The following is a 20,317-nucleotide window of genomic DNA, read 5'->3' as shown; positions in this document are numbered from 1 at the left end:
GGCCCCTCTCGCCCACCCCGGCCCTGCTCGTCTGGCCCCCGATCTCCTGCAGCCACTCGTCCAGCTAACCGGGGCGCTTGTGCGTTTGCGCGGACTCGAGCGCCGGCTAGGGGCCCCGCGGCAAGGCCGGGCGTTCCGGCTCCTACCCAGCCGGCCGCGGCTGAGCTCATGGGGCCAGCGACTGAGCCAGGCTTGCGGCAGCGGCCACGTTCCTCGGCCCCAGCGCTGCACCGCGCAGGGGCCTCCCCTTCCTCGGGCGTCGGGGCTGGCGCCCCAAAGCCGAGCCCGCTCCGCTTGCTGGCACAGACGCCCCCCTCCCGGGGCCGGGGGGCGGCAGCATCAGGTGCAGCCGGGGCGGGCCACAGGCCAGGCCCGGCCCCCTCTCGCCTGCGCGCTAAGGAGCCCGGCTGGAGGGAGCCGCCCCTCGGTGTGTGAGAGGACTAGAGGCAGGAGAGCAGCGCGCCGCGCCGGGGATTTCCAGCCTAGGCGGGCGGGAGAGGAAGTGCGGGGCGGGGGGAGCCGGGGCAGAGCAGCAGGGACTTTCCAGCCGGGCAGCGGCCGCCTCCGCCGGGCTGCAGTGGGTCCCCCTCACTTGCTACCAGGTAGGGGCGGCGGGGGGCTCTGCGCTCCTGCAGGAAGGGGCTTGAGCGAGCTGGCGGCGGCGGCTGCTGCCCGGGCTCAGGCTCGTAGGCAGGGGCAGGGCTGCTGCGGCGACCCGCGCTGCTGCCCCTGCGTCCACCTAGGGACCCGCTGCGGCTCGGCGCCGGCTGCTGGGGGCAAGGCGGCGGGGCGGCAACTGCTGCCTGGCTCCTGTGCGGGGACGCGGCTTCAGCCACCAGCCAGGGACAGACACATCAGACTCAGCCTGTTGCCCGGGATCTGGCCGCTGCTGCGCCGAGAGATTGATTCAGCTTCAGGCTGCGCCTGCTACTGGGGGCTCAGCTTCGTTCTCAGGGCGGCTGCTGCTCAGACCCAGCCCAGATACATTCATCCTCCGGGCTGCTGCTTTATTCTCCCTCTTTTTGTATTTTGAGGTGGGGGAGACGTACGTGCAAGGCTCAAGCCCGCCTGGCATCTCCCTACCTAGAGAGGAGCCGATCAGTAAGTGTTGATACAAAAGCCCCTTCCTCTTGTCGCTCTGCTAGGCGATGTGCTTAAGGGTTCTTGCATGCATTTGATGTGTTGTTTGAATGCAGAAAGCTCTCTCAATTTCTGGCTCTCATAGGCAGTGTGGGCGGGCCATATGCTTTAAAGGGCCAGTGTCTGTGTGCTTCGAGCTGTTCTTTTCACTTGTGGCGAACGCTTATTTTGCTAACTTTGCGTCCCCCAAAGACTGCTTTGCTTCGTTAACCATGCAGAAATATCTATGTTGAGCTGGCTTTTAGCAAACCCTTACCATATTGTGTGTGTGTGAGTGTGTGTGTGTTGCGGGCAAGGAGGGGTTCTCTAGTGAAGGATGTAAAATAAATTCAATTAATGTGAGTTTCATCAGTCCCTCTGGGGACTATCTCAGTATTTCAGCCGTATTTTTACAATGCATACACACCAAGGCCTTATTTTATGAAATGATCTTTCTAGCACGAACAAAAACTTCAATTAATTTTACATGATTTTAATACTTAGTAAACGTGTGCACTATTGACAGTACCATGCTTTAATGATTTCATTTGATAGGTTAGTGGAAAAATAACTATTGTTTAAAAGTTTATACTGAGTCATTCTTCTGCAGATGAACCTATGCTTGACTCATAATCAGAGAACTGCAGTGGCTTGTAAGATAGGAAGGCAAGACATTTACATATGTGAGATTTATTTGTATCTTCAGATAATATAGAGGGTTTAAATAAACTTCTGAAAAGCAAAAAAATTATAATTATGTCTACTGTTCTAGCGCGTAGTCATGTTATGCCATGCTATTGCTCATGTATGGTTTGGAAGGCTATATAGACTCCTGTATCTGGCTGCTCAGCATGTATTTGAACATTGTTGTATCACCTCCTGTGTTTCTGTAGTAGTAAGATGTGGGTTGGTGCTAAGGATATGCTTTGAAATGTAAGCTCTTTTCAGTTCAGTTGTTTCACTAGATTGTCAAGATTTATCTGAATCTTGCATATAGTGTATGTTTTAATCAAAAGCACCTTACTGAATATAACTGGTATGCATTTTGTATTATAGGTCTGTTATATAGAGAATGTATTTAACATTGCTGTGTACTAATCTTAATTCACATTCATACACCAGAAAAAGGTGTTTATTTTTCAGTGTATGCTGTGAATGCATATGAGCCGTGCTAAGCCTGGGCACATCATATATCGTACTGCTGAAATTTAGTAAAAATCCATATTTAAAATAGCTACTGTCTATACACAGGAGCTGCATTTTAATTACTGTATATTGACAGTCAAATCTTTTTTTCAAACTACAGTATGTGTGAAGCAGCATACAACCTTTTATTTTATAAAATGAGCCATTTTTAACTCGCAGGAGTCTAAAACTGTCCAAGTGTGGCAATTTATGTACAGTTCTATTTACAGTTTGGAATGTAAAAATGACACTGTGTGCATAACACATTTAATGGGTTTACAGAAAGAAGGTTCCTAGCTTGAGATAAAATATACCATGTTTCAGCCCGAATCTGAGTTTTTATGGTCAGGTTGGGAAACCCCTTATAATACAGCTTGATAATGGAGACACTGACATATCTTGAGCTTGGGCAGCACAATCAGACACCAATATAATGTTATAAATGGTGTCTTGTTCTTTAAAATGTAAGATGTGTTACTGAAACCCAACCTGGCTGGAAGCTTCCTGGAAGCTTCAGTTGGCACTGGATGTAGAACATAGAAAAGCAACCATACATGTAACAAGAAAGCAGTTAATCCTTATTAAAAGTGAATGTCAAAGGTCTCTGTCCCTGTGCTTTTCTGAAGATCTGAAATGAAGATTAGTGTTAATGCTGGTTTGAAAGACAGAATTCCAGTGCAAATAGATAATGGAATAGACCAGTAATTTGGATTCTCTTCATAATAATCTTCTAAACATCTCTACTGTTGTTAATATCTTGAAGCAGTGTATAAAAATTTCACCCGTTCAATTCCTATTGATGATACTATATTCTTTCGTGTGACTGTTGAGATTCCATGGATAGAAGTAGCTGCTTTGACTTTCAAAATGGCTTTGAATCCTGCTGCATTTTATTTTATTTTACATTTAAATGAGGAAAGAGGAGCCCTCTTTTAGAGGGGGATATTTGATCTGCTAATGGATGTGAATATTGTGATGAAATAGTAAAAGCCAAAAATCTTTTTCATTTACATTATTGTTAAATTACCAGAGAAAATACAACCCTTTCCTCCTCCAAGTTTTGGAAACGTGAATTAAACCAATAAAACAGAGGAATGAAATAAGCTGATCTGCTGTCCTTATTTGCCCTGTGGTGAATAGACACTGCAGGGATACCAGGACATTGTGCTCTCATACATCTCATGTGAGTCAATAGCTGAATTTCTCAGAGTTTTGTTGATTTATTAAAGCTTTTAAACTCAAGCTCTTGAGTCTTATGATGTCTGAGGAATGCTCAAGATCCATCACTTTTGGAGGTCAATATCCCCCTACATACTTCCTTTTAAGAATTGTAAGAATTTGACATTCTTTTTCATGCCTAGGGATGGGTGATTTTGAGCTGGGTATCTATGCTTGAAACTTCCAGGTATTTTTTGGCCTCTGAACTATAGCACCATCTGTGCTATTGTTAAGGTTGAGAATGCTTTTCTGTTTTAAAAATTGATTCTTCTAAGTATTCAAAAATACATATTTGCTCATATTGTCTGAAATTTCGTGTGCTTCATAAGAATGCATGTCCTAGGGGTTTGCTAGCCTGCCATGACCAGCTGGATGTGTGTGGGTCAAGAGGACACGTTAAGGTCATTGAACATGTCTGACCGACCCTATGAGACATTTTAGGATTCAGCCCAACCCAACCTTGGCAGAAAGCTGAAAGTAACACATCCATGTTGCTGCAATCTGCCTCTCTCAAAGCCTTTTTATTATTTTGGGGAAATACAATACTGTATCTGAGTGTGGCAGAAAATTTAGAAGGCAATCAAATTATTTTCTGGTAGAAAATAAACTGCACATGCAAATGCGTGCTGGGGGAAAGGAATTTGGGGTTGGAGTGAGGGAAGAAGTCTCATTCTTAATGCTGAAGCTGTTTGTCAGTGAATATGGATAAAGAACACCAAGAAGGAAGAGAGAAAAATGGGGATGTCAAGAGGAAAGAGAGAGAATACAGAAGTTGGAGAATGAGACAGAACTAATAAGAGAAACTGAAGGAGGTAGAAAGAAAGATGGAGACAAGAAGAGGGGAGAAGAAGCAGTAGAAAGGGACTAGAAGATGTAGTGCTGTCTTTTAGAAACAGGGGGAAGAGGGAGGAAAAACATAGGGAAAAACTGGAAGAGTAGGAAAGAAAATAGAAAGGAAAAAAAAAGCTGAAATGGGAGGCTTTGTATGCTGAAAATGGAGGGAGACAAGAAAAGAGAAACAAGGGCAAGAAGAGAGATCTCATTGTTGAGTCTGTTCATTTTTTCTAAGTTCCTCCATGCCTTTGCATTCTTTCTGGGAATGTATTCCACTGTACTGTCAACTTGGACAGATGTGGAGAGAAGCACGGATGGTACAATATTTTTGTGTTTGTGACTGAGATTGAATTGCTGCTTATTGTTGGTTTTATAACTAGGTTACTTAAGCCTTAGAGTTCCATGCTGTTGCTCTTGTGCCGTGTGTGTGCTGAGTAAAAAACTTACATTTACTAGAATCTTGTGTTCTGAAGCATAAAGATGGGACAGAAATAATAATATGGGAAGAAATATAGTGAGTGGCTGTAGAGGAAAGACAAAACCTTTAACATGTTTCTGGAGATCAATATTTTATATGGGAGATGTATAATTATTTTCCTCCCTCATGCTGTGTTCCTGGGACATCTCTCATGTTTTATTCTGTAACATTCGTTTTACAGCTCATCCTACTATAAGAACTGCACCAGGCTTAAAATCCTAGAAACGTAGGATTCAAAGAGATGTTGAGAGGTCATTGAGTCTAGCCTCTGCACTGAGGCTAGACCAAGTAAACCTAGCCCATCCCTGACAGGTATTGTCCAACCTGTCCTTAAAAACCTTCAATGACCGGGGTTGCACAATTTCTCTTGAAAGCCTATTCCAGAGCTTAACTGCCTTTATAGTAAGAAAGTTTTTCCTAATATCTTTCCTAAATCTCCCATACTGCTGATTATTTCTTGTCCTATGTTCAGTGGACATTGAGAAAATTGAAAACCATTTATAACAGTTCTTAACATATTTGGAGACTGGTCTCCAGTTCTTCACCCCTTCTTCTTTTCTCGAGACTAAACATATTCAGGTTTTTTTTTTTAACCTTTCTTCACAGGTCAGGTTTTCTAAACTTTTGAGCACTCTTATTGCTCTTCTCTGAACTCTTAATTTGCCCATATCTTAAAGTGGGTTCCTCAGGACAGAACATAGCACTCTAGCTGAGATCTCAACACTCGGGAAAGCACCCCCCAGAATGATATAAACCATATTCCTTTGTAATCCGCTATAACTCCCAGATCCTTTTCAGCAGTACTATTGCCTACCCATTTTCTGTTTGTGTATTTGATTTTTTCCCCCTCTCTTGAGTAGAATACTTGGCACTTGTCTTTATTGAATTTAATCTTATTTATATCAGACCAATTCTTCATTTTCTTAGTCTTTTTTTGAATCCTAATTCTGTCCACTACAATGCTTGCAACCTCTTTCAGCTTGGTGTCGTAAACATACTCTCTTTTATCCAAGTCATTAATGAAGTTTGTATTTAATTTAGAATGTTAGCTTTAGTGTGGTGTTCTTATAGGTTTAGTGTTAATATAAGTTCATTTAAGAAACAGATTTCTTTGTAATGCATTGTGATAACGGGTCTTAGACCATGTGCAGTCGAGAACAAAACTTTGGTGCTCCTGTGATATAGGGTATGAATTCTAAAGTGAATGTATCCATTTAATGGATCTGCACAGCAAATGCTCCAGCCCAAATACTCATGAATGCAAGCTTTATAGGTCTCTTCACTACCGTAATAATGGCTATACTGAGACTTCTAGTAATTATACAAGTCTCAGAGGGGTAGACGTGTTAATGTGTAACTAAAAAAAAACTTAAAACAACAAATAGTTCTGCAGCATCTTAGTTTGTAGCATCTTAGAGACTAACAAAAATGTAGATGGTATCATGGCTTTTGTGGGCAGGGGCGGATATAGGGCAGGGCGAATGGGGCGGCCGCCCCGGGCCCCGCGCTTCAGAAAGCCCCGCGCATGCGCCGTGGCGCCGCTGTGCATGCGCATGGCGTCGCTGAGCATGCGCCGTGGCAAAGGGGGGGGCCCGCAGAATTATGCTGCCCGGGACCCCGCAAAACGGTCATCTGCCCCTGTTTGTGGGTACAATCCACTTCTTCAGAGGAAAGAAGTAAGGGGTCCAGGGTACAAATAAATAGCAAAGAAAGAGAGGTGATGGGGAGGGAAAGAGAAGGAAAAAAATATTGTCAATTAGAGTGTCCGTGCTAAACGAGGCTAATAACGTGGACTGTAAGTACTGTGTGCTTAGCTTTTTATGTCACTAGAATGTGTAATTATACAAGTTCAGCATCATACTGACCTTTTTTTCAGTTACAGACTAACATGGCTACCCCTCTGAAACTATCATACTGACCGTGTCTCTCTTCATAGTATCTTCATTTATATGAAAAACAAAGCATAGTGAATACAATAAGAAAAGTAGGACATGAGCAGTAGGTATGTATAAAACTTAACATTGTTGTTCTCACCAATGTTCTTGGTCACTTAACAAAATAGTTGCTTTGCTTTGTTCTGTCTTAACTAATGTATCATGGGCACTGCCATAATACAGATGCATTGTTCCATGTTGCCACTTCATGCCCACAGTGATTTCCTAGTTAGCACTTGCAAAACTCCTTGATATCCCATCATAGGAAAAAGGAGGATCCAGTCACTCTGGTGCTAGCCTAAACCTGGGATTCAGTTTCCTGCTCTGTTAGACCTCTGTGTGATCTTGGCAAGTCATTTAGGCCTAAACTATACTTAACATTTACATCCACGTAGTCCGCGGCACCATCGGGTGCAATAAACCATATGCCCAAGAGCCAAAGCAGTACTGACCTAACCCTGGAGTTGACTCAGCTAGGTTATAAAAAAAATGCTTTTCTCAACTTGGCTTCCGTTGCTCAAGGAGGAAGGGTTTTTATATTGGTGGAAAAACCCTTTTGTCACTGTAACCTGTATCAACATTATTGCGTTAGGCTGCTATCTCTACAGTATTGTAGCTTTAGCTCTGAAGTCCCCATAGTGTAGGTGTGACCTGAGTGTGTCTGCTTCAGTTCCCCGTCTGTAAAATGAGGATAATAGAGTCTCTACTTCACAGAGGTTGTGAGAGGATAAATACCTTGAAGATGTGCAAGGTGCTTGGTATTATGCAGGCCATCAAAGTGCCTTAGATAGATATGCAGATAGAGCTGCTTTGTTACTCATTCAGTTTATAGTAACCTCTTGCCATGCTTTGTCTATGGTGGTATGCCAGTCTCTGCCTCTAAATGGTAAGCCCTGTGCGGGCAGGAAGCCTGTTGTTGATTGCAGTTCTTCTGTTGTTCTGTGCAGTGTAATATGCAGTGCTATATAAACATTATGTAGCTGTTTGTATAATATCTGTCAAAATGCTATCTGTTTTGGTTCTTAACACTGTGATTTTCTGCTAAATTTCTGTTTGGAATTTCTAGAGTGATAATAAATTTTCATAATCCATAACAAAATCAATTTTCCTAAAATCAAGTTTAACGCCTCCTGAACACCCCCCCCCCGCTGAAAATTGGCAGCGTGACGAACCTTGGTTTTATACATGCAGTCATTTACATGAGAAAATGGTTTAAGAATGCGGTAATACATGATACAATTCATATTTTAAACAGAGAAACTGGGTGCACCTTTCCAAATAGTGACTCTCTGAAAACTTAGTCATGCAGAATCTTTTTTGTCCCCTGCAATCACAGGACTTTCCAATGTGGTAGCGCAGGGTGGACAAATACCAGCCTGTGGGCTGGATCTGGTCCACCAGAGTTAGCTCGTGGTGGGCCCCTACCACTAAATTTACCTGCGCAGCCTCTGTTACCAGCAATTGCAGTTATGGTTGGCTGCGGTTCATTGTTCCTGGCCAATGGGAGCTGCAGAAAGCGGTTTCCTGGTCTGCATCACTTCCTGACACTCCCATTGGCCAGGAACAGTGATTCGTGGCCAATGGAGCTGTGACCACTGGTACCAGCATCTGTGCAAGTAAATATAGCAGTGGTGGCCCACCAGGGGCTAACCCTGGTGAACCGCTGTCATATTATTGCTGTCTCTTGGACTCACTGCTCTCCAAGTACCTTCCTTCCTGTATATTGGCTTATTTCTCCCCAGATATGCTTGCTTTTCCAGGATTATACTCATTTATGTACCACCTGCTGATATTTCTAACCTTTAAATCCATTTTTCTCTAACCTCACTGATATTCACAGTGGCTATTTATTTACTATCATTTTCAGAGTTAATTAACATACTCTGCTCTTCAAGATCATTAAACATTTTACTACAGTCAGAATCCAACATCAGTCCCTACTCATGCCATGCTCTAAATATTATCTATACACTTGTGGTCTTTCCCTCACATACAGTTTCTTGTTTCTTTCCTCTCTTTGCTTATCCCAGTATCCATAATAGAGGAGCTTTGTGCCTTTGTTATTCCTGCTTTGATTTACCTTGATTAGGATTGCCAACACTAGCCTCAGTAGGTGCAAAGAACAAAGCTGGTGTTACTGGGAGTCCCTGAGTGGAATTGCACCCACAGAAATCAAGCCAAATAAATCAGGTCAAACCGAACTGATACCACAGCCTGGTATACAGGGTCACAATGCCACTTGCTCAAATTTGGCCCAGACATCCCTTCCTCATGTGCACTGTGTGGGGGAGAAGAGGGTGTTAGAACGGCACGGTGATTAGTATTGTGGTCTAGTATTGTGGTTGCAATGACAATCAGCTTTTTTTGCCTGCCATTGATAGTGCTGATCTGGCTGTCAGGTAGTGAGCCCAGAGGCTGGAATGAAGTTGGGGATCCTGTTCCTACCTGCAGTGGGGCTCAAGTTCAGGAAGAGGTGGGACTTGGACACACAGAACCCCCTTATTCCCAAATAAGGGAAGGGAAGCAACCCCATGGGCTTAGGCCCTCTCTGATCCCTATTCCCCTATTATTTCTTTTACCCCTGGGTCCACCCTGTTGAACTGGGAGGCTACCTTTGCCCCTGCACAAGAATAAAGAGCTTGAGTACAGGATTGCAAAATACTCTTATTCTTAAGATGCCAACATGTGCGTGTTAACTTGGGCTGGAAAGATGTAGTCACTTGCTTAAATAGTTGAAGGCTATGGCATCTTCTAACTCATATCTCACTCTCTCTGGTAGCTTGTGAACTAGTGCTGCAGTGGTATCTCAATACAGGCAGTCCCCGAGTTACGCGGCTCTGACTCCGCAGTTACGAACGGGGATTTTCTCGCCCCGGAGGACTGGAGCGGTGGGACGCCTGGTCCTGCCGCCCGCCTCCTCCGGGGCGAGAAAAGCTGCTCCCCGTCTCCCTGGTCTGCTGGGGGAGCCAGCAGACCAGGGAGACACGGAGCAAAGCGGCGGAGGACCCGGGCCGGACCCACGGTGCTGATCTGGAAGCGCCGTGGGTCCGGCCCAGGTCCTCCGCCGCTTTGCTCAGCGTCTCCCTGGTCTGTAGACCAGGGAGACGCTGAGCAAAGCCGCGGAGGACCCGGGTCCGGACCCGCGGCGCTTCCAGATCAGCTGGAAGCGCCGCGGGTCCGGCCCGGGTCCTCCGCCGCTTTGCTCAGCGTCTCCCTGGTCTGCTGGGGGGGGACACAGCTAGTGCCTCCCCCTCCCCCCAGCAGACCAGGGAGATGTGGAGCAAAGCCCGGGCCTGTGGTAGAGCAGGTGGGGCGCTGCCGGTTGGTCCCGCAGCACCGCTCCATGGCGCTACTGGACCAACCCGGCAGCACCCCAGCTGCTCTGCCCCAGGAGTCCTGATTCAGCTGCTGCTGATCAGTTTCAGCAGCGGCTGAATCAGGACGCCTGAGGCAGAGCAGCTGGGGTGCTGCTGGGTTGGTCCAGTAGCGCCGAGGAGCGGCCGCGCTACTGGACCAACCCAGCAGCACCCGAGCTGCTCTGCCCCAGGCGTCCCCAAGTCAGCCACTGCTGAAACTGACCAGCGGCTGACTACAGGAAGCCAGAGGCAGAGTTGCTCTGCCCCGGGCCTCCTGGAATCAGCTGCTGATCAGTTTCAGCAGCAGCTGACTTGGGGACGCCTGGGGTTCTTAAGTTGAATCTGTATGTAAGTCGGAACTGGCGTCCAGATTCAGCTGCTGTTGAAACTGATTAGTTTCAGCAGCAGCTGAATCTGGATGCCAGTTCCAACTTACATACAGATTCAACTTAGGGACTGTAGGTTTGTTCTTATCTTGTACATAACCCGGGGACTGCCTGTACTTCAGTCTTCAGTCTGTTTTCCCCATCTTTATAAGTCAAAGAATATCCACAGTGATTTGCATAAAGATTAGTAGTGATCTTTCCATGGGCAGCTTGTGAGTTGGATCATGTCTCTTCTATATAGAGAACCTGCTTGTGCTAAACTTCAGCACAGTGCAATGTGAGTGATAAAAATACCCAGTTTTAAAGGGATGGATTTATAATGGAAATACCAAGAGATCCTTTTCTGTAATTCTGCTAGTGATGTTGCTACAATGCTGCCTTTACTATTTAGTAGTTCCTTTTATGTGTGTGTCAGGGACACATTATGAAGTATTTTGAATTTTTCTTTTGGAACATACGTAGAAGAAAGCCTGTGGCAATCTCTGGAAAAATGAAGAGTTTATCGTAAATCATTCTTTAGTAAATACACGGGGATTTATGTCAACTGTTCTTTGATATCAGGGATCTGGGACCATAAAGTACCTTTGTTTGGACTTTTTCGTTTTTCAAATGCATGAAACTTCACTTTCATTTTGAAAAGCTGTAAAGAATTTATACATTTCACATCCGGTATTTCATGTGGGAATGTTTGAGGTAGTTTCTGGGGCTTTAATTTGTTTAGTGGGCATAAATGTCCAAGGTTTGTTCTAAACACACATACTTGCTGGTTCTAAACAACATATTCTTGCTGGCTTCCCTTATGGGATTCGCTATCGTATTTAGGAAGAAAAGAAATAGGTACTCTGGGGCGTGTACTGAGCAAATTGGTTGAAACTATATTAAAAAATCAGAATAGTCAGACACGCAGATGAACATAATTTGTTGGGGAAAAGTCAACATCGTCCTGTAAAGGGAAATCATGCCTCAATAATCTACTAGAATTCTTCGAAGAGGTTGACAAGCATATGGAGAAGGGGGATCGAGTGACTATAGTGTACTTAGATTTTTCAGAAAGCCTTAGAAAAGTAAGCTGTCATGGGATAAGGTCATCTCAGGGATTGATAAGTGGTTAAAAGACAGGATACAAAGCATAGGAAAAAATGGTCAGTTTTCAGAATGGAGAGAGGTAACTAGTGGTGTCCCACAGGGGTCCGTACCGGGACCAATCCTATTCAACATATTCATAAATGATCTGGAGAAAGGGATAAACAGTGAGGGGGCAAAATTTGCAGGTGATACTAAACTGATCAAGATAATTACGTTCAAAGCAGACTGAAGAGCTTCAAAGGATCTCACAAAACTAGGTGACTGAGCAACAAGATGGCAAGTGAATTTTAATGTTGATAAATGTCAAGTAATGCATATTGGAAAACATAATACCAACTATATGTACAAAATGATGGTGACTAAATTAGCTATTACCATTCGAGAGAGATCTTGGAGTCATTGTGGATAGTTCTCTGAAAACAATGTGCAGCAGATACCAAAAAAAGCGAATGGAATGTGCGGAATCATTTAAAAAAGGTTAGAGAATAACACAGAGAATATTTTATTGCCTGTATATAAATCCATGGTAGGCCCACATCTTGAATACTGCATACAGATGTGGTTGCCTCATCTCAAAAAACTTCGTAGCATTGGGAAAAAGTTCAGAAAAGTACAACAAAAATGATTAGGGGTTTGGAACAGCTGCCATATGAGGAGAGATTAAAAAGACTGAGACTTTTCAACTTAGAAAAGAGGAGATGTGATAGATTCCTATACAATCATGACTGGCATGGAGAAAGCAAATAAGGAAAAATTATTTACTTGTTCCTATAACACACGAACTAGGGGCTCACCAAGTGAAATTAATAGGTAGCAGGTTTAAAACAAAGAGCAGCAAGTATTTTTTTCACACAAATACATAGCCAACTTGTGGAACTCTTTGCCAGAGGATGTTGTAAAGACCAGGACTTTAACAAGGTTCAGAAAAGAACTAGATTCATTCATGGATAACAGGTCCATAAATGGCTATTAGCCACGATGGGTAGAAATGGTGTCCCTAGTCCCTGTTTGTCAGAAGCTGGGGAGGGGTGACAGGGGTGGGATCACTTGATGATTACCTGATCTTTCATTCCTTCTGGAGCAGCTGGCATTTGCCACTGTCAGAACATAGGATACTGGGCTAGATGGAGTTTTGGTTTCACCCAATTCTTACATATATGCCTGCGCTCATGGGTGACTCTTGGTAGCACTTGGGAGGTGCACCGCCCCCCTAAACTCCTGCCAAAAATCTCAATTGCTAAATGTGGTGCCCCCTTATGCTCCCTCCCTGTTTTTCTGGGTGGCTATTGCTACACCCCTCCCCGCACAGGCACCAGTCACCTGTGCCCGTACACACTAGTAGGTGAGTACATAATCTGGCATTATTCTGCAGTCATTTGCAGGACTACATAGAGTCTACTTTTTATAAGCAGTCTGAAGGATATTGGTTGACTGTATTGATTGCAAGCCAGGTAAATATTCTATCTGTGTTATGGTAGTACTTACTGGGCTTGGTCACCATTGTGTTGGGTGCTGTATACAAAATGGCAAGACAGTTCCTGTCCTAAAGATCTTACTGTCTCAAGCAGCAATTCTTGTGTTTGGGTGTGACTTCATGCACGTGAGTGTGTTTAGTGGAATAGGACTCTTGATTAAAATTAAGCATATGCTTAAATAGCTGCAGAATCAGGCTTAAATTTGTCACAATAATGGCGGTATAACAATACAAAGCAGCAGGGAAGGTAGTATGAAAGGAAAAAGCAATTAGGAAAATGTGTGTACTGTATGGCTTCAAATCAGGCTTACATGTTTTCATAAGATAAAAACATGTAAAGAGGATAACTTTAGGAAGTCACTGTCAGCTATCTTGCCCTGTTGCTCTGTTGTTCTTGAGAACTTTGTGTGCTGATATTTATCTTATCTGGTGTGTCCTATATAGCAGGAGAGCAAATGTAAGTTACGTTTTGCTAACTTTTTTATTTTAACGGAAAATAAAACTGTCTAGAATTGACATGGATAAGATCCAGGGTTCTGAATCTCTTGTTCTTAGCTGGGACAGTTGTCGTTTAGAGATATTTGGACTTAAATGCCCCTCTGGTTGCTTGTGGAGGAGTAAGTATGAACATTTCAAGCAACTTATGTTTGCTGTACTTTAAAATTTGTCTCTTCTGCATTTAAAACTTAAAACTGTTCCAACTAAAGCCTATCTATTTTTGTGCTAATAAATCTGCATGCGAATGTATGTTCATGAACTATCCATAGAGAATACAATCTACCAAGTAGAAATAGCCTGCCTTGTATTAAAGAAAGATTATCAGCTAGACATGGTGTATTGAATCGGTTATATAGAATATCTCTTGCTGTGTCTCTGCAATAATACATTGTCACATACAGGAAAAAAATTTGGTGAGCTCTCCATTAGATGGTGCTGCTGGGATTAAAATACTTGCACAGGCAAATGGAAATGGGCCACTTCCTGTGACTTTATTTTATAGATAATGGCATTTTAATGAAGTAGTATCCTTTTTATTTATTAAACAGTTTTCATAGGTAGGCAGACTTGCAAGGATTTTTGTTACATTTGGAGAAAATGTCTAATATCTGACCAAATCATTTTTGAAACAGCCAGAATTTTTAGGAGAAATAGTAAATTAGCTGTTCCTTATGCAGGTGAACTTAGGTCTTAGCAAATATACCTCTCATCTAAATAATGATGTTTTTTACTTGGAAATTGTGCTACCATGAATTTGAAAGACGTTAGCAATATTGGAGGGGTCAGCTGTGGAGAAATCCTTGATTAAATATCCAAAGGTAATGGTTAGTCTAGTTTATCTAGATATTTAATACCCCATTAATCAGCCCTTTATCTATGCTAAGGGAAAAAAGGCTTTTTTAAAAAAGCATATATCATATTGTTGCTACATTTGTTTAACTTGTGTTTTAAAATAAAGCTTGACATCTACTGTAGACAGGCTCTAAAACATTTTACAACAATAACTGGTCTAAACTGTCCCCTATAGTGGACTATAAAAACTAATATTTTTAAAAACACACTTTGTCTATATGAGGTGGTGCTCAAAATATATTAAAACATGTTAACAATACATTTGATAAACACACGATTCCAAGTCTATACATGAGCCTCTCTCTGCGTCAGAAGGCAGCAAGATAGAAATATCTGATTAGTAGCATCCTTGATTATTCCTAAACCATGGAGGCCCTGTTCAGAAGAGTGAAAATCAGGTGTTTTTAAAAAGTGTTTGTCTTGAAAGGTCAAGGATAGCTAACCCTGACTGAACCATGATCTTTCCACAGTGCAAATGTTAACTTGAAGTAGTCATGGAAATGGTTATAGAATTTGTCTTCCAGTAAATGTCCCCTTCCCCCACAATTTTTAGTAAACAAAAGGTTCAGAGATTTCACATACATTTGGATGAAGTTGTGAAAAAGAAGAGTCACTTAAATTCATAGTAAAACAAAAGGAAAAACTATGTAGCACTTTAAAGACTAGCAGGATGGTTTAATAGGTGATTCAAGTGCCACATCGTTTTTCCTTTTGTTTTAGCAAGATCAGACGAACACGGCTACCTCTTTATTACTATTTAAATTCATAGTGTCTAACTATTTTTAAAAAACACCTTTCCCCCTCATTTGTAGCCATGTGGAAGCGAACTGAGAGAGAACCCTAGATTCATTATCAAATGAGGACGTCTTCTTGAAGCCAACTCTGGAGGCTGCATCTGTTGGCTGGCTTGCCAGAGTCTGTGTTTATTGAACAGGAGTGTGTGGGTGAGGTTCTATGGCCTGTAATGTACAGAAGGTCAGACTCAGTGCTCACAGTTGTCCCTTCTAATTGGAAAAGATGAGTCTACAGTTTAATGAATGGACTTTAACTGATGAAACTTTCAGTGTAGTTGGAAATCTCTCAGTCCTTCCCAATTCTACTGAATTTAGCAGCAATAAAATGGAGCAGTTCCACTACATTTAATCAGAACTCTTGGGTGATAAATGTGTTGGAAGAACTCACCAAAACTTGCTGCAGAACCAGTTTCAGCTTTGATTTCACAAAGATAATGCAGAATAATCAGACTGAGAATTACTGAGAGATTATCCTTGTGGATGACACATACCCCCCTTCATGTTTGTATGGGGCACAACACATAAAGTAAGTAAAATGATGGACTGGGAGCCATTTTGTTATGGCTATTTAGTTGATAGGAAAGAGAGTTTACTCAGGTAAAACTAATTGTGTTACCAATTTGTCAATATACTCCAGAGAGCATTACCTCATACTTTTAGAGCCACAAGTTATCCAGCAATATTCAGAAACGGTTGCAAACAGTCTCTTACGCTATCCCCATATGTGTAATTTTCCATTCTTGAGTTGACTAATTGAGACGCTAGCAAAAAACCATGCCCATCTGACTTCCAGTATCTTGTATCCTTCCTAACCTGCTTTAGAGTAGGGATTTAAGATGAGAAACAGCAGTAGTGCTTTGGAGGACCACCTTCCAGTCACGAGCAATTGTGTATTCATCCTCATCCTTGATGGAGATGCTGCAGGTTCCCGTCTGTGACCTAGCAGATGAAGTATTGGGCAGATGCTCGGATTGTTCTTTTTCTTCCTCATAAACTTGTGTCCAAAGGACTTTGGAAGTGCTGTTGCCTATTGCCCTCAGATATCATCTGTATTTCACAGGCTTTTATTTTTTCCCTCATTCTGTTCACACCTACTTAAACTCCAGAAGGGATTAAATGCCAACAATATGCTGACAACATCTAGCTGTCTGTGAACTTGCCATTCCTCAGCTGCTGACTCTTGGATCACAAGATGGAAGTGATGATAGTGGGAGAAGGGAAATATTTAGGCCAGGTCGCTATAAAAAAGTTAGGTCAGCCCAGCTTTGTTGCTCAGGGGTTTGATATAGAGCAGGGGTGGCCAACCCACAGTTCTAGAGCCGCATGCAACTCTTTGTTTAAAGAAATGTGGCTCTTGCTAAGATCTGAGCTGTGCCCCAGTGCCTGTTCCCAGCTGGCTGCTCTGTGCACGCACACCAGTGCCTGGAGGGGGAAGTGTGTAGCTCTGGCTCTGGGACCCAGGCATTGGGTTAGTGTGGGTGCTGGGGGTGCCGGGTTCTGGGGGAGGGAGGGAGATTGGGTTAGAGCGGAGGGGTCTGGAGGTGCCTGGCTCTAGAGGAGTGGAGGAGGATTGGGTTAAAGCTGGGGGGGGGGGGTGGGAAAGTGGAGGGCTGGCTGGGCATCCCTGGGTCTGGGGGAGAGGAGAGGGATTGGGTTCATAGAATCATAGAACCATAGAGCTGGAAGAGACCTCGGAAGGTTAGAGTAGGGAGCTGGGGTGCTTGGCTCTGGGAGATGGGGAGAGCATTGGGTTAGATCAAAGGGGCTGGGAATACCTGGCTCTGGGGTTAGAGCGGAGGGGAGGGGGCGGGAGGCTGGGGCTGGGAATCCCTGGTGCTGGGGGAGGGATGGGGCATTGGATTTGGATGGGGGGGAGGGGTCTGAAGCACCTTAAACTCAAAGTCTTCATGGATCTAGAATAAGGCAGCCAACACAGATGTCATATTAAAATCCAGGGCAAAAAAAGAATCGGCATGTACCTCGTTTACACTGTTTCTTTAAAGAAAATTCAAAGCCCATTGTTTGCCAGGCTGAAGCAATTATTCTGAGATATGAGTCTCTCCCTTACTATTTTTGAGCCTCTCATATTTGCAATCTGGGACCAATCTAAATTTTTACAACTATAAAAAAGCCATAATCTTCATAAGTTTAAAAAAAAAAAAAAAAGTAAAGTAAATTGTGAGTAGTACCAGAGATCAACAATCTGGAGTGAAACAGGCACTTCAAATTGTGCTCATTTACTTCTCACTTCAGTTTAATTTTAAAAAACTCTCAGGATATAATAGCATCAGGGGAGATAGCTGAGTTAGTCTGTATAGGATAAACTTAAAAACAACGAATAGTCTGGTAGCACTTCATAGACTAACAAAACATGCAGATGGTATCGTGAGCTTTCATGGGCATAATAGGAAGTAGTGTTACATTTAAAATACATGGTGGGAATGCCTTTTGTGTGTGTGCGTGAATATTACTGTATTTTTAAAGGTTTTTTTTTTTAAAAATTTTGATGTTTGTTCCTTGTCAAGTTATCTGAAGATTTATGGAGTGGCCATGAATTTTTCAAGTGACTAGAGACTTTTTTATTGGTTTTTGTCCGAAATGTCCTGTAATGTTGTTTTTATCACTGCATTTTGTGTGTATCTATGTACCTACCTGTCAGAAATTGTACCACACTCTGGCCTCAGATATGCACATTGAAGTCTGGCGATCCTCTGCCACGAAGAAGAATTATTCATGCAAATAAAACACATTCTGGTGCTTATTTTAGCCCCAAAGGCTGCAAGTACAACTCTAGCTCCATTGCCCAAAAGGGAGCACTTGGCTCTCAGTCAATGTTGTGTTCAATCAGCATGTCCTCACTTTGTGTCCTTATTATAGGTGCATGTCACTTTAGTAATGCTGCGAGGGGATAAAAACCTACATGGATGGAAACCAGTGAGATCTGGCAACCTTGTGTGTGGATAACAGTAACCAAAATGTCTCCTGGTACACACGTTGAAACTGATGGGCCACATCTTTCCCACCACTGAAATAGAGCGAGGGTAGTCTGACAGGATAGGTTTAACTCTCCTTTCTTGAAATTGTGAGTGATACCTTCTATATAAGTGTATGTTAAAGTTTTAGGATTTGCTAGGAATCTCAAATAGCACTAAAATGGTGGCAGGATTGTATTTCATTCTTTAGTATTAAAATAATGTTTGCTATGTTCTTTTGACACTATACATAATAGAGTGTAGTTTCATAGTGAAACTTGACCTGACTCAAATTTCTTTAGGTTTAATTTTAAAGCTGGTTTGATTTAAGGTTCTCTGTTCCCTCATTTCCTAGCTTTATAAGAGCTGCTGGGTTTTTTTTTTTAAACTTCATCCAAATGAGCTTTAGTGCACAGTAAAAATAAATATTTGTTTTAGAGGAATCATTATCCATCAATATTCCAAAATCCCCCATATGTGTAGCAGAAGAAGGTGACATGAGACACATTTTTACCTGGGCAGGATTCTCATAAAATGTGATTACATGTGAGCAGTGAAATATGAACATTTCTTCCATTAGGTTTTATTTTTTTTTAAGGTGTCTACTTCTAACTGTAATCCCAAGGTGATTAGTCAACTCTTTAAAAGAAATGAGGACTGATTCTATAGTTTTGTTTTATTTAGTTTGAACTGTTTTTTCTATTTTTTTAATATAAATATTTGTTTTTGGCTGAAGAAAAGAAATACCCCATTCAATTTCTTACCAACTATCTGTGGGGATTCATGGCTCTTTTGTTTGCTGTTTCTGTCACAGGAAAGTGAAGAATTAAGATGGTACTTTCTGGCAATATTGAAACACCAATACCATATGTTTCACTCATACTAATGTTTTATTAGAACAGAAATGATAATTCAGTTACTTCAGATTTAAATACTGTTGAATGGAAATGTCCCCATCATGCTGACCAGTATATGGCAATGCCATTTGAAAAACTCTTTCAACATTGCCTGTATTTTCAACATTAATATTTCTTCCCTTTGGTATTAAAATGTAAATCCTTCATACTCTGGCTAAGTTGGAGTACAGTAGCTGGTACATAATTAGATCTGCTGTACTGTGAACCAGAGCTTAAATCCGAAATAGTTTCTTTTCATGGTTTTGGTTTGTTTATATTATGAATCTTTACATCTGCTATTTCTGGAAACTTAATAAGAAAGTTTTAAACCTCTTAGCTAATACAGTGTTTCCCATTGTGTAAAACATCTTACAGATTGGCTTGACTTAGTGAATGGTGGCAAGGAGGAGTCTCTTCCTGCAGGAGATATATCTCTATTTATTTATTTATTTATTTATTTATATTTTTATTTTTTTTACCATGAAATTTAGTGTATTTAGTAAATCTTCATGTAGCTTCTTACATTGGTAACATTGACATGATTTAGTGCAAGCTCAGCATCCCATTTATCGTTTCTGCCTCTAGGGTTGTGAGAATTGTTTCAGTATATTAATAGAAGACACTTAAAACCAACTTCATTTGTTTGTTTCCCAGCAGGGGGACTGGAGTGCTCAGGCTTCAGCAGACTCAAGACCAGCTTTCAACATTGGGAGACAAAGTATTAATCCTTTGGAAACACAGAGTGGAGTCTTGCATATCACTTTGCAGTTTGTGTTGTGAATGGTGTTTTTCATGTAGGTAGGTAGCTGCAAACAGTACTCTGTGTGCATGATGTTTTCACCGTATATATATTTAGGAACCTCATGACAGATGCACCAGGCTTTTATTTTGTATTAGTCTTCTACTTTGATGCTGTTTTATTTCCAACAACATAGAAGGAATTTTCCTAGTAAGTTTATTAAGGTTTACCATGACTCAGTTTCCACACAAGAGTTTCTTTATTAGTCCAAAGGCCACTTTGTGTTGGTTGCATTAAAAATAAGCAACCCCCAAACAGTCAACACCCAAACAATAATATAGTGAATATGTCAGGCTCCGTGTCTGTCAGGGGGTGGTGGAAGTCATGGACTCTTTGACTTTCCTCAACCTCTGTGACATCTGTAAGGCCCAAGCAGCTGGCCCATGGGACAGCCACACCAGCTGCTGCTCTGGTGACACCTGGCAGCAGTCCCTGG

General features: G+C 42.3%; 1 protein-coding gene across 10 annotated transcripts in view; it reads left to right on the top strand.

Annotated features, from left to right (window-relative positions):
* Window positions 1-483: 483 nt before the first annotated feature.
* TRAF3 (TNF receptor associated factor 3) overlaps window positions 484-20,317 on the top strand; it is a 98,770-nt gene continuing 78,936 nt past the window's right edge. For 2 of the 10 annotated variants that reach the window (XM_075926530.2, XM_075926525.2), the window contains exons 1-2: window positions 962-6,836; window positions 19,737-19,880. The gene's annotated coding sequence lies outside the window, so the exon portion shown is untranslated. Of the gene's footprint in view, window positions 603-961; window positions 6,837-19,736; window positions 19,881-20,317 lie in introns of those variants that run through there. The other 8 variants (XM_075926527.2, XM_075926523.2, XM_075926521.2 and 5 more) reach the window with 7 other exon arrangements.

This window comes from Pelodiscus sinensis, chromosome 5 (assembly GCF_052426305.1).
Source record: "Pelodiscus sinensis isolate ZL-2025 chromosome 5, ASM5242630v1, whole genome shotgun sequence".
Classification (NCBI taxonomy): domain Eukaryota; kingdom Metazoa; phylum Chordata; order Testudines; family Trionychidae; genus Pelodiscus; species Pelodiscus sinensis.
Note: the sequence above shows the minus strand (reverse complement) of the source record. Positions and strands in the feature narration are given on the sequence as shown.